Source organism: Cryptomeria japonica, chromosome 1, assembly GCF_030272615.1.
Source record: "Cryptomeria japonica chromosome 1, Sugi_1.0, whole genome shotgun sequence".
Lineage (NCBI taxonomy): Eukaryota > Viridiplantae > Streptophyta > Pinopsida > Cupressales > Cupressaceae > Cryptomeria > Cryptomeria japonica.
This window is the reverse complement of record NC_081405.1, coordinates 316,507,969-316,519,101: the sequence shown is the minus strand read 5'-3', so window position 1 is coordinate 316,519,101 and position 11,133 is coordinate 316,507,969.

Below are 11,133 nucleotides of genomic sequence, written 5' to 3'. Positions count from 1 at the left end.
TTTTTCACATCTAGTGTTGCCATCAATGCCAAAGGGGGAGATTGTTGGCCATATGATGGAATTGATTATTTGTTACATGTATGTATTGTCATTGATGTCAACACTTGTTGTTTTGGTTGGTTATCGGCTTCTGATAGGTGGATTAGATTGGAAGATAATCAGTTGATTTCCACTAGTATGATCTGGTTGTTGTAACATGTTTGTATGCATGGTTCATATTCTTCTAAAGTATGTTTTAGTCAGTTGGTATTGACTTGATGATTGGATGCTATCTTATGTTCTAGTAAGCTTGCTTTATTGATTTGGTAAGGGTTTCACTGACAGTTTTTTATTGAAGATCCTTGATGTTATGCATAAGTGGTGTTGGTGCAGCTTCTAGAAGGGATTCAGGATGTTGATGGTGATCGTGTCCATGTCTCAATTAATTGTTGTCATTGCTTTGGTGTGTGTGGAACTAATTTAGGTATGGTGCTATCTAGGTTATTGACCGATTTGCATGAAATGTGTTGGTAGATTCTCCAATGCGCTTCCTGGATGTTTTATTGATTGGATGATATTTTTTTGACCTTAGGCCAATATGTGTTATGATTTTATTTTAGGATTATTGAATGGATCTATTGTATTATCATTTGTGTGGCTAACCTAATTGGTTAGGTCTGGGGCTGGTATATATGTATGGAAGATCTCATTGTAGATTAAGAAGTATGATGGGCAAGGAGCGAATAATGTAATAATAATTTGTGAAGAGGATTTGGTCAATCATAGGTGATCAAGCTGGGTTTATGTAAGAGGTTTTAGACCTTTGATATTGAGCTTATCCAAAACTATAATCTGGCATGTTTGATACTATCACCGACAGTTCTTCTTTCTGGATTGTAGTCCAAACATATAGAGGTTGTTGACATCTCTGTAGTCAATGAGAATCCATTGTGATGAGAAGTACACTTTAGGTAGTGTGCCTTCTTGCACGTGCAGACCCCTATTATAATCATATACTTGCTGCAAAAGCATCATCTGACTGTGGGTAGGGTTTCCCACTGTGGTTTTTCCTTACTAAGGTTTTCCATGTACAAATCATGGTGTTATGTGTTATGGTTGCATGGTATTGATTCTATGCTTTTTAGTTCTTCTTTAATTCTTAATCAGTTATACTAGTATAAGGTTTTAAGTGCTTTAATTTACATAATTTGTTAACAATTGATTCACCCCACCCCCTCTCATTTGTTCAACGGTTATACTAACACATACAACATGGATAATATCTTTAAGAGATTAAATTTTCAAGTGGAAAATATTTTTCAAACCATAATGATGCCATATGAAGGAGTACTATAGATGAAAGGATGTAATGTAAAGTAAAAGAAAACATTATCCAACATAAGATTTTAATAAATCTAACTAAGAAATAATTTAATCACATTTGAAATAGAAAACTAATCAAATCTAGTAAATTCTATTATGAATATCCTCAATATAATTTTGAAGAAATAATTGAAATATTGTGCAGCCCACAAGTCAATTTTAGAAGAATAAATTACATTTTTTATGAATTTAACCTCTATATTTATATAGTTCAATTGCATATATGAGTTAAAGATTTAATTTTTTATTTCACATAAATTAGAAGTGATACCACAATCAAAATTATTGCAAATGTAAGAGCGACGAGTTCAACAAAATGTAATGGTTGGGAAAATTAGGGTTTCACCAATTAAGATAATAAAAGTAGTAATCTCACCTAAGGGAATATTACATTAAAAAGGGGGGTAGAGTCCAATATATCTAGCCACAATTCAAATAGGAAAATAGGTAAAATATTTATTAGATACACTTGTATTGTTTATATCCCATTTTCTAGCTTAGATTGGACATATATTGTGAAGTTGGGATGAAAAGATGGATAATTGAAGTGAAATAGTAATAATAGACTATTGCAAATAGAAAATAGAGCCAAATAGAGGAATTTGAGAAAAAGGACAAGATCATAACCTATTCCTAAAAGTTAAGTCTAAATTGTAAGGACCTAGATGCTAGGTCATCTTGGTCCTATATCTCTAAGACATGCAAGTGGGGTATTTTGAAAATCAAGGAGATGCAATGATTCACTATTAAAAACTTAGGCAAACTCCTCAAGACTAGGCTGGTAGGTTGCCTTAATCCTCTACTTTTCACTCAATTGAAATCAGAACCTGTTTGTTATCATCAACTCTATTAGAATCTTCAGTCGTGGCTCCTCAACCAACTGCCTACAAATATAAAGAAAGAAAAAGGGGTTGTGGATAGCGGTTTGACTTAGTTCAAATCCTCATATAGTAATTAAACTTGAATTAAATAATGTACATTCTAAAGTAAATGCTGGGAGATATACCTTAGATATGAGTGATTTGGTGCCTATTAGGTTTTGATACCCACTATTAGAGTTCATCTAAATTCATAAAATTAATCTTTGTATACCCTAATTTTGGTAATGATCTAGATAGTGCACCTAAATGTTCATAACCCATATATTTGGTTTTCATTCCTCATAATTTACAAGACTTAAATGGTACTTGGCTTAAAAATCCCCATAATGATCACCACTATGTTCTATATAATCCCTCGAGAAATTTTTAAAGAAATATGGAGACATTGTGATTCTAAGCTACTCACCTATTTACTAGCTCTTGGATTCTCTTAGTGTGAGTAGGGTGCTTGATCCTTCTTCTAAATATTTCTATTTAGTCATAATTGAGCAAGCATTATAGAGATCAATTTGAGAGAAAGCATTAGAGCAAGTATCTTTAGATGTAAATAATATGGAGAAACAAGATATAACAACCTACATGCAAGTGTGATTTTATGATTAAGCCATTTATTTCTTATCATGTTGTGCTATTACATCAACCCTTTAAGGCCTTATCTAAAGAGCATTGCATCACCACCATTATCAAGTTGGAGGTAATATTATTTCAATTCGACATTTTACTTCAAAATTAGCCTCTACCCTATAAGGCACACACTCTCTTTTCTAATTATCATTGTTGTGGTGGAGGTTAATTCCTACCCAAAGTTTAACTTAGGCAAGCCCTTATACAATAGACCAAATATTTTCCCTCTTTTTTATGTGTGTGTTACAAGTTTTATTTTTGAAATATATAGAGTTGTAGAGGGTGGACTAAGACACATAGTTCTATATTCACAACATACAAAACCTCATGGACAATGTCAATAATAACAACAATATGATACACTTTAGCTAAATTTCGAAGAGCATGATTTGAGGAGAATTATGATCTAGAATCCAAATTCTTATTTTGTAATGCACCTGAAAGGAATAAGGCACCTAACACATCGGTCTAGCATTTTCAAGCTTAGGTTTCAACTTTAGGTACCTTTCTATGTCTATTTTTATCATTTATATCTTTATGTTTACAATTTATTATGTTCCTAGATGTTTATGCTAAATATTGTCAAGTTCGTAGCATTTAATCTATTTATTACATGTAATCACATAGAAAAAATACAAAAAGAGGAGGATAATCATATACAACATCCCACTCTCTTTTGGAACTAAAGTTGGATTTTATTGATTATTCCCCATAATGAAATAAATGGATGTAGTGATTGATTAAGACCTTAGTTTACCTTTCTATGCTAAGCCTCCTATTTCCACCGTTTAAGTATTTTTAAAATTTTATTTGAAACGTTTTCTACTATGAGTATAGATTTTTTTCAAAAAAATTAACAAAGATTTGACCTAATTATATTTAATATGATGATTCTTGTTTGAGTTGTATTTAAGCTTAGTAGTATATTGATGGGAAATTAAGTAGATGAAATTGAAGTGACCATATGCAATGCCTTGAGTAATAGATCACTTCTATGTCATTATATTTTCATTACTATTTCCTCTTTTCATTTTGATTATGTAGTCCTATAATAGGAAAAAATTTCCTATATGTTTCTTGTCTCTTATTTCATATAAATAAAATATATAATCTATTATAGTCTACATCCAACCTATATGTTTATTATTTCATAATTTACAAGAAAATTGAAAAACATTTCTATTGAATCATGGAACTTAGTCCATCTTACACAATTGTCCAAGATGTCTTATCTACCATATAGAAGTTAAACATAGTTAATCTACTTAGTTCAGTGATAACTACTAGACCTGACTAGATACGTTGGGTGTAGCTCTCTTCCATTATTATTTTCTACCTTAAGATATTTGAATACATCTTTACATCTCGGCCCCCATCACAACCTCGGTTCTTAGCATTCCAACATCTTTCTCATAAATAAATAAATAAAGGGTGTGAGCACAATAAGGGAACCAAGAAGCTCATTCATATGTAGGCAATCACGTTAGTATCACCACAGTTAATATATGTCATATAAATTAATATGATATTTTAGTGCTATTAATATATGTCATTGAAAGTTAATATTGGTCTATCCTAATGTCTTATGTACTTATATAGGTATTATCTATCTATTTAGGGTTGTATCATCATTTTGACTTTCATATTATTAGGGTGAATATTATGTTACTATTGCTATCTTACGTGTTTTCCATGTCTTATTATTTAATATACTTTATATAATTATTGCATGGTACATTCACAGTACTCATTTATTTTACATATTTCACATACTTGCATTTGGATTTCATGTACTATTTTTCTATCTTTTCTAATTCCTTGTATGTTATAGATGAAACTAATGAAAGGGGCATATCCAATAACTAATTCGCATATTTGTCGATCTTTCAAATATTTACAAGTTTCTACATATAGACTCATCATCATGTCTAAATAAATATTGGTCACATAGCATGATAATCCTTGAAATACCATGTCATCCTATGACAAATGCAATAGGTGGGGGACTAAAACACCTATTTCCACAAAGGGAGAATTTATTCAACCAAATTTTTATTCCCTTTTACATTATCATTAATAGAAAATTCAGCTTGCAAGTGTCTTTATCTTCACTTGTACGAAAATAGTACTTATTGTATACATTTCTTTATTTTATAGATTCTAATATATTGGGGTCCATTACTTATGTTGAACTAAAATAATAATAATGAACCCTAATATAGTTTAAAATACAAGTCAATTCAAGGATTCACATACACTTCAAAATGATGAAAAAAATATAACGGTAAAATTTGCATACCCATGCTAATTACCATATAGTTTTACATCTAGCATTTTAAAGGAATAAATTTGTACAATGATATTTAAAAATGAAACACTTGTATGTAAAGTAAGGTTTATCCTCCAATTTTCTATTCCTCTCCAATTACACTCATTCCCATACATTTGACCATCTATTTTTCAATATCCAAACATGTATCTGATGCATCTGATATGCATCCGTTGAATCTCTTCTATAATGAGAACTTTGCAATACTATGTATTACATTGTTCAAATATTTCTTTGAATGTAAGGATGTATTCACATGGATTTACAGGTGCCTCAGAGGAGTATGGGTACAATTTTGTATTCACCAAATTCCTTTCTTGCCTTCATAGCTTATATTTAGTTATTATCAAGGATCTATTTCCAATCTCATTCATAGACTCCATTCTCAAAGAAATAGCAAGAATTGAGATATACTTCTTGATGGATATCTTTTTTTCTTACACCCAAATAAGCATTAGTGAAGAAGAAAAAGTAAATGATATCTTCATATTATAAGAAGTATATTTGTATCAAAATATTTACATGTATGTTAAACTAGAAAGGGATCTAAGATTGTAGTACACTTTGTGGGTCCATTTGAGCTTTTAGAGTGCATATTTATAATATCACGTCCTCTAACTTTGTTACCTAGCTTGTCTTGCATCTAAGTCATGTGTTTTATTATTTTATGTTGATATTTTATGTTCATGATACATTAAATATTCTAGATTGGAATGCCTTGTCACAATAGGTGGTCAAGTAGTTGACTTTAGAGACCCTTTAATTAGTAATTCGTTGGAGGTGGGAGATTTAAGGGTGAGAGTTAGATCAAATAAGGGTCTAATGGGACATGTATGATTGGAATGCTACCAATGGGCACTACTTCAATGAGGGCATTTTTGTTGGACATTGTTGCTGCTAGGATATGTTGTTGTCATTGATGTCAACATTCCTGTGATTTATTGCTCCGATGATTGCATATTGGTTTATTGTGATCATGGTTTGGTGTATGGAGTATTTGAAGTGTTATTACATATTTTTGTATTGGTTTTAGTGATCCAAAAATCTTAATTGATCATATCATATGATTCAGTTTGCAGTTTGGTTTTCTAATTAGTGCTTTTCAGAGTTCAGTATTTCATTTGGTATATATCGGTGTGATTAGATCTTGAGTTGTGTCTTTGTGCGATTTCTTGGGATGGTCATGTGTATCTTCATCTAAAATGGTTCATCATTTCATGCCCCATAAGTTATCTTTCTTCATGACTGTTGCTGCTATTTGAGTATTCTTGAGTTTCAGAAGTTGATCGATGAAGTTTTGATAAGTGGTGTTGGTGCAACTATTACTAATGATTCTAATGTTCTTGTTGGTGTTACCTAATTATTTCCTATTTGTTTTGATGATCTGCATTGATCATTGTGTGAGTTTCTGGTGATTTTCATGATCCAGTGATGTATTTTGTTTATGAGGTTTTCCTAGTGGTGTAGCATGTTGTGGTTGATCTTAAAGTAATTTACGGTGGTGATGAGCATTCAGAAATTTGATTTAGGTCTATGCATTGTCATGCATATCATTATATTGGTCTAGTGGTCGATCTTCGTATCTTCTGATTGAAGTTTGTAATTATGAGCTGAGGGTTTAGCCAACCTTGTTGTCAAGGTTGATGAATTGTATAAATAGGTGTCATATTCATGTAAGTTTGGTGTCCATGTTGTGTCTGCATTATATGAGAGTGGTGTATGTGTGAACAAGCAAATACATATTTTGGTATTGTGATTGAGCAGAGAATTGTGTTGCAGAGCAGACAATTGTGCTTAATGGGAACTTTCATCAAGCATTTGTAGATGCTATTATTGTAGTTCATTTCTTCTGGATTGTTGTTTGAATCTTGTTGCAAGTCAATGAGACTTCCCTTAGGGCTGTAGTATTTTGTGTTATTATCTTTTGAGAAGTGATCTCTAGGAAGTGTTCCTTAATGCATGTGCATTCCCCATTATAATATTTACACATACTACTATAGAGTATCATCTTACTGTGCATATATTCCCACCATGGTTTTTCCTTTAAACGGGTTTTCCACTTCAAAATCTTGGTGTTGTGTGTTATGCTTTCAATTTGCTTATCTTTTTTGTTGTTGCAGTTTATCAGTTTTGCATTTGTGGTTAAGTTTGTAGATCTGGTAGTAAACTGATTCATCCCCCCTCTCAATTTTCTCTCATTATTGTTCCCAACAATTAGTATAAGAGCTATATCCTCTGGCAGAAGCTTAGCAGCTTGAGGAGATCTGGGATGGCAAGTGGAGGTTTTATCTTTAAGAATGAGAGTTTGAGATTTGATGGAAGTAACTATTCTATATGGAAGAACCGGATGGAGGTGCACTTGAGATGTTTAGAAAAAGATTATTGGAAGATTATGAAGAATGAGCATTCTATTCCTCAAAATGGACCGATTAGTATTGATGAGATCAAGGAAGCTGAAAATAACATTAGATAAAAGGAAAAATTACTGATCGCCCTGAATAATTCAGAGATGACTAATGTAATGGGACTTCAGACCACTCATGAGATCTAGGACAATCTTTGAACCTTGTATGGAGGAGATAAACAAGTTAAATTTTCTAAGCTACAGAGTTTGAAAGGAAAGTATGAGATGCTAAAGATGGGAGAAGATGAGAACATACACTCTTTTATGGCTAAGGTGAATGAAATTGTCCTTGGTATTAGATGTGCTGGTGGAATCCTTGAAGAAGATGAAATTATTGCTAAGTTTCTAATATCTTTGCCTCTTTCTTACAAACACAAGGTAGCTGCTATTGATGAGATCCAGAGTGTGACTATTGTAACAAGAGATATGTTGATTGGGAAGATTGTTGCATTTCAGCAGAGAGAGTTTGGTGAATCATATGGAAAGTCTAAGACATCATTTAGAGCATCTGTATCTAGAAAGAAAAAGTATGATCCTAAAGAGTGTAAAATATCCAAATATGAAAGAGAAAGAAGAGAGATGAAAGAGAAATAAAGAGAATTGGATGATCTTGAAGCATTGATTGCCTGAAGATTTCCTAAGGGAGCTGGTAAGTGTGATGGAAACTTCTCTCTGAAATGTTTCTCTTGCAATAAGATAGGACATTTTTCTTTTAGATGCCTGGAGAGAATGGCTAAATATGACAGGCATAATAAATTTGATATGCATGATAGGAATAATAGATATGAGAAGGATGAGAAGTATGATAAACCCTACATGTCTAAGTGGAAGTAATTAGAAGAACTATTACTATGCTTCAAGTGAAGGGGTTACATATGAAGAATCAGAAGGAGATGAATTTGTATTTATTGCTATTAATTAGAGAAGATAGAGTGGTACCTGTTGATTCCACAAACTGTACTATTGAGGAGAAAGATTTAGTTGCTAAAGTTGAAGGTAAAGATGAATGGTTTAATTGACAACGGTTTCTCACATCATATGACCAGTGATAAAAGAAAATTTGTGAGTATGGAAAGGTATGATGGTGGAATAGTAATATTTGGAGATGACAAAGCATATATGAGCCATGGTAAATGTTCTATTTCTTTTTATGGTAAGCATAACACTAAAGATGTCTTGTATGTTGAAGGTTTGAAGCATAATATTTTAAGTGTTGAAAAAATGGTTGAGAAAGGTTATGATTTACAATTCAAGAATGGAAAATGTAAGATCCTAAATGCCTCTGGTATAGAGATTGCATCAGGAACTAAGACTAAAGGTAATATCTTTCATTTGAATGCTGGTGAGAAATGTTGTTTGATTGCTCAGATTGATGAAAGTTGTTTGTGACATAGTAGAATATGTCATGTTAATTTTGATTCAATGATTAAGATCAGTTCTACACAAGTTGTTAGAGATCTGCCTAAAATTGTTAAGCCTAATAATCCAATATGTAGAGAATGTCAATTGGGTAAGCAAATAAGGATTTCTTTCAAGAGAAAGAAGTATACATCTAATGGATTACTAGATCTTGTGCATAATGACCTATGTGGACCTACAAATGTTAGAAGTGTGCAAGGTGACAAATACTTTATGTTATGGATTGATGATTATTCTAGCATGATGTGGGTTGTCTTTTTGAAGGAGAAATCATAAGCATTAGACAAATTCAATATATTCAGAGCAATGGTTGAGACTAAGTAAGGATTGAAGGTGAAATGTCTAAGATCTAACAGAGGAGGAGAATAATGTTTTGGTGAGTTTGATTCATTCTGTAAAAATCATGGTATTAGAAGACAATTATCCACTTCTAGAACCGTCAACAGAATGGAGTTGTTGAAAGAAATAACAAAACTATCTTGGATGCTGCAAGGACTATGTTGATTGAAGGGAATGTTCTCAAGATCTATTGGACAAAATCTATTAGCACTACTATTACCACATTCAATCGAGTGCATATAAAAGGTGATATCGATAAGACTCCTTATGAGCTATGGTTTGGTCATGTTCCTACTATGAGAAAATTCAGAATTTTTGGAAGCAAGTGTTATATCAAGAGAGATGAGGATATAGGAAAGTTTGATGCTAGAAGTGATGAAGGAATTTTCTTGGGATATTCAACAAAAAGAAAATCCTACTGGTGCTACTACAAGAGACTAAGAAAGATAGTGGAAAGTGCAGATGTGAAGGTTGATGAAGATTATAGGACAGAGATCAGATCTTGTGGATATGATGATGTTCAACATGTTGTTCTAACTCCTATTCAGACTGACGAATTAAAGTAGAATGATCTGTTAGAGACAATTAATCTGGATGATGATGTTGCCGATGGAGAGGTACAGGAACCTAAAAATCAGAATAATTAGAAGACTCTGAGGTATGTAAGATTGAATCATTTTGAAAATAAGATTATTGGAGATAAAAATAAAGGTGTGATGAACAGAAGAAGGCTAGCTATTGAAGAGGTATGTTTGATTTCTAAGATTGAACCTAAAGATGTTGCTGAGGCTTGTAAAGTTGTTGTTGAGGCTTGTAAAGATGAAAATTTGATGAGAGCTATGGAAGAAGAATTGAGTCAGATTGAAAATAATAACACATGGGATCCTGTGCCTAGACCTAAAGATAAGAATATTATTGGTACTAAATGGCTATTCAAGAACAAATTGAATGAATCTAGTGAAGTTGTCAGAAATAAAGTAAGATTGGTCTGCAAAGGATATTCATAGAAAGAAGGAATTGATTATGAGGAGAATTTTGCTCCAATAGCTAGACTTGAAGTTGTTAGACTATTTCTTGCATATGCTGCATATAAACATTTCAAGGTATATCAAATGGATGTCAAGTCATCCTTTTTGAAAGATGATATTGAGGAAGAAGTCTACATTGAGCAACCTAATGGATTTTGACTATCAGATGATGGAGACATGGTATGCAAACTGAAGAAAGCACTTTATGGATGGAAACAAGCCCCTAGAGCCTGGTATGCAAGATTAGATAAGTACTTGTTGAAATTAGGATTTAATAATCATATAGCTGATAGTAATCTATTTCAGGATTGATAATGATAACATCATGATTGTTGAAGTCTTTGTTTATGATATTATCTTTGGATGAGATGATGACTTGAGCATGAAGTTTGTCAGTGATATGTAGAAAGAATTTGAGATGTCAATCATAGGAGAGATGAAATTTTTCTTAGGTTTGTAGATTTCACAGACTGGGAAAGGTATTTTTATATCTCAAACTAAATATGTGAAGGAATTGCTGAAGAATTTTGGGTTGGATGACTCCAAACTAGTTGGAACTCCTATGGTGACTGGCTGTAAATTGTCTAAAAATGATGAATCTCCAAAAGATAATTAGACTTTGTACAAATCTATAGTTGGTGGACTACTATATCTTATTTGGACTAGATCGGACATTATGCATGACGTGTGCATGGGTACTAGATATCAAGGTGATCCGAAAGAGAGTCATGTCACTGTTGTAAAGAG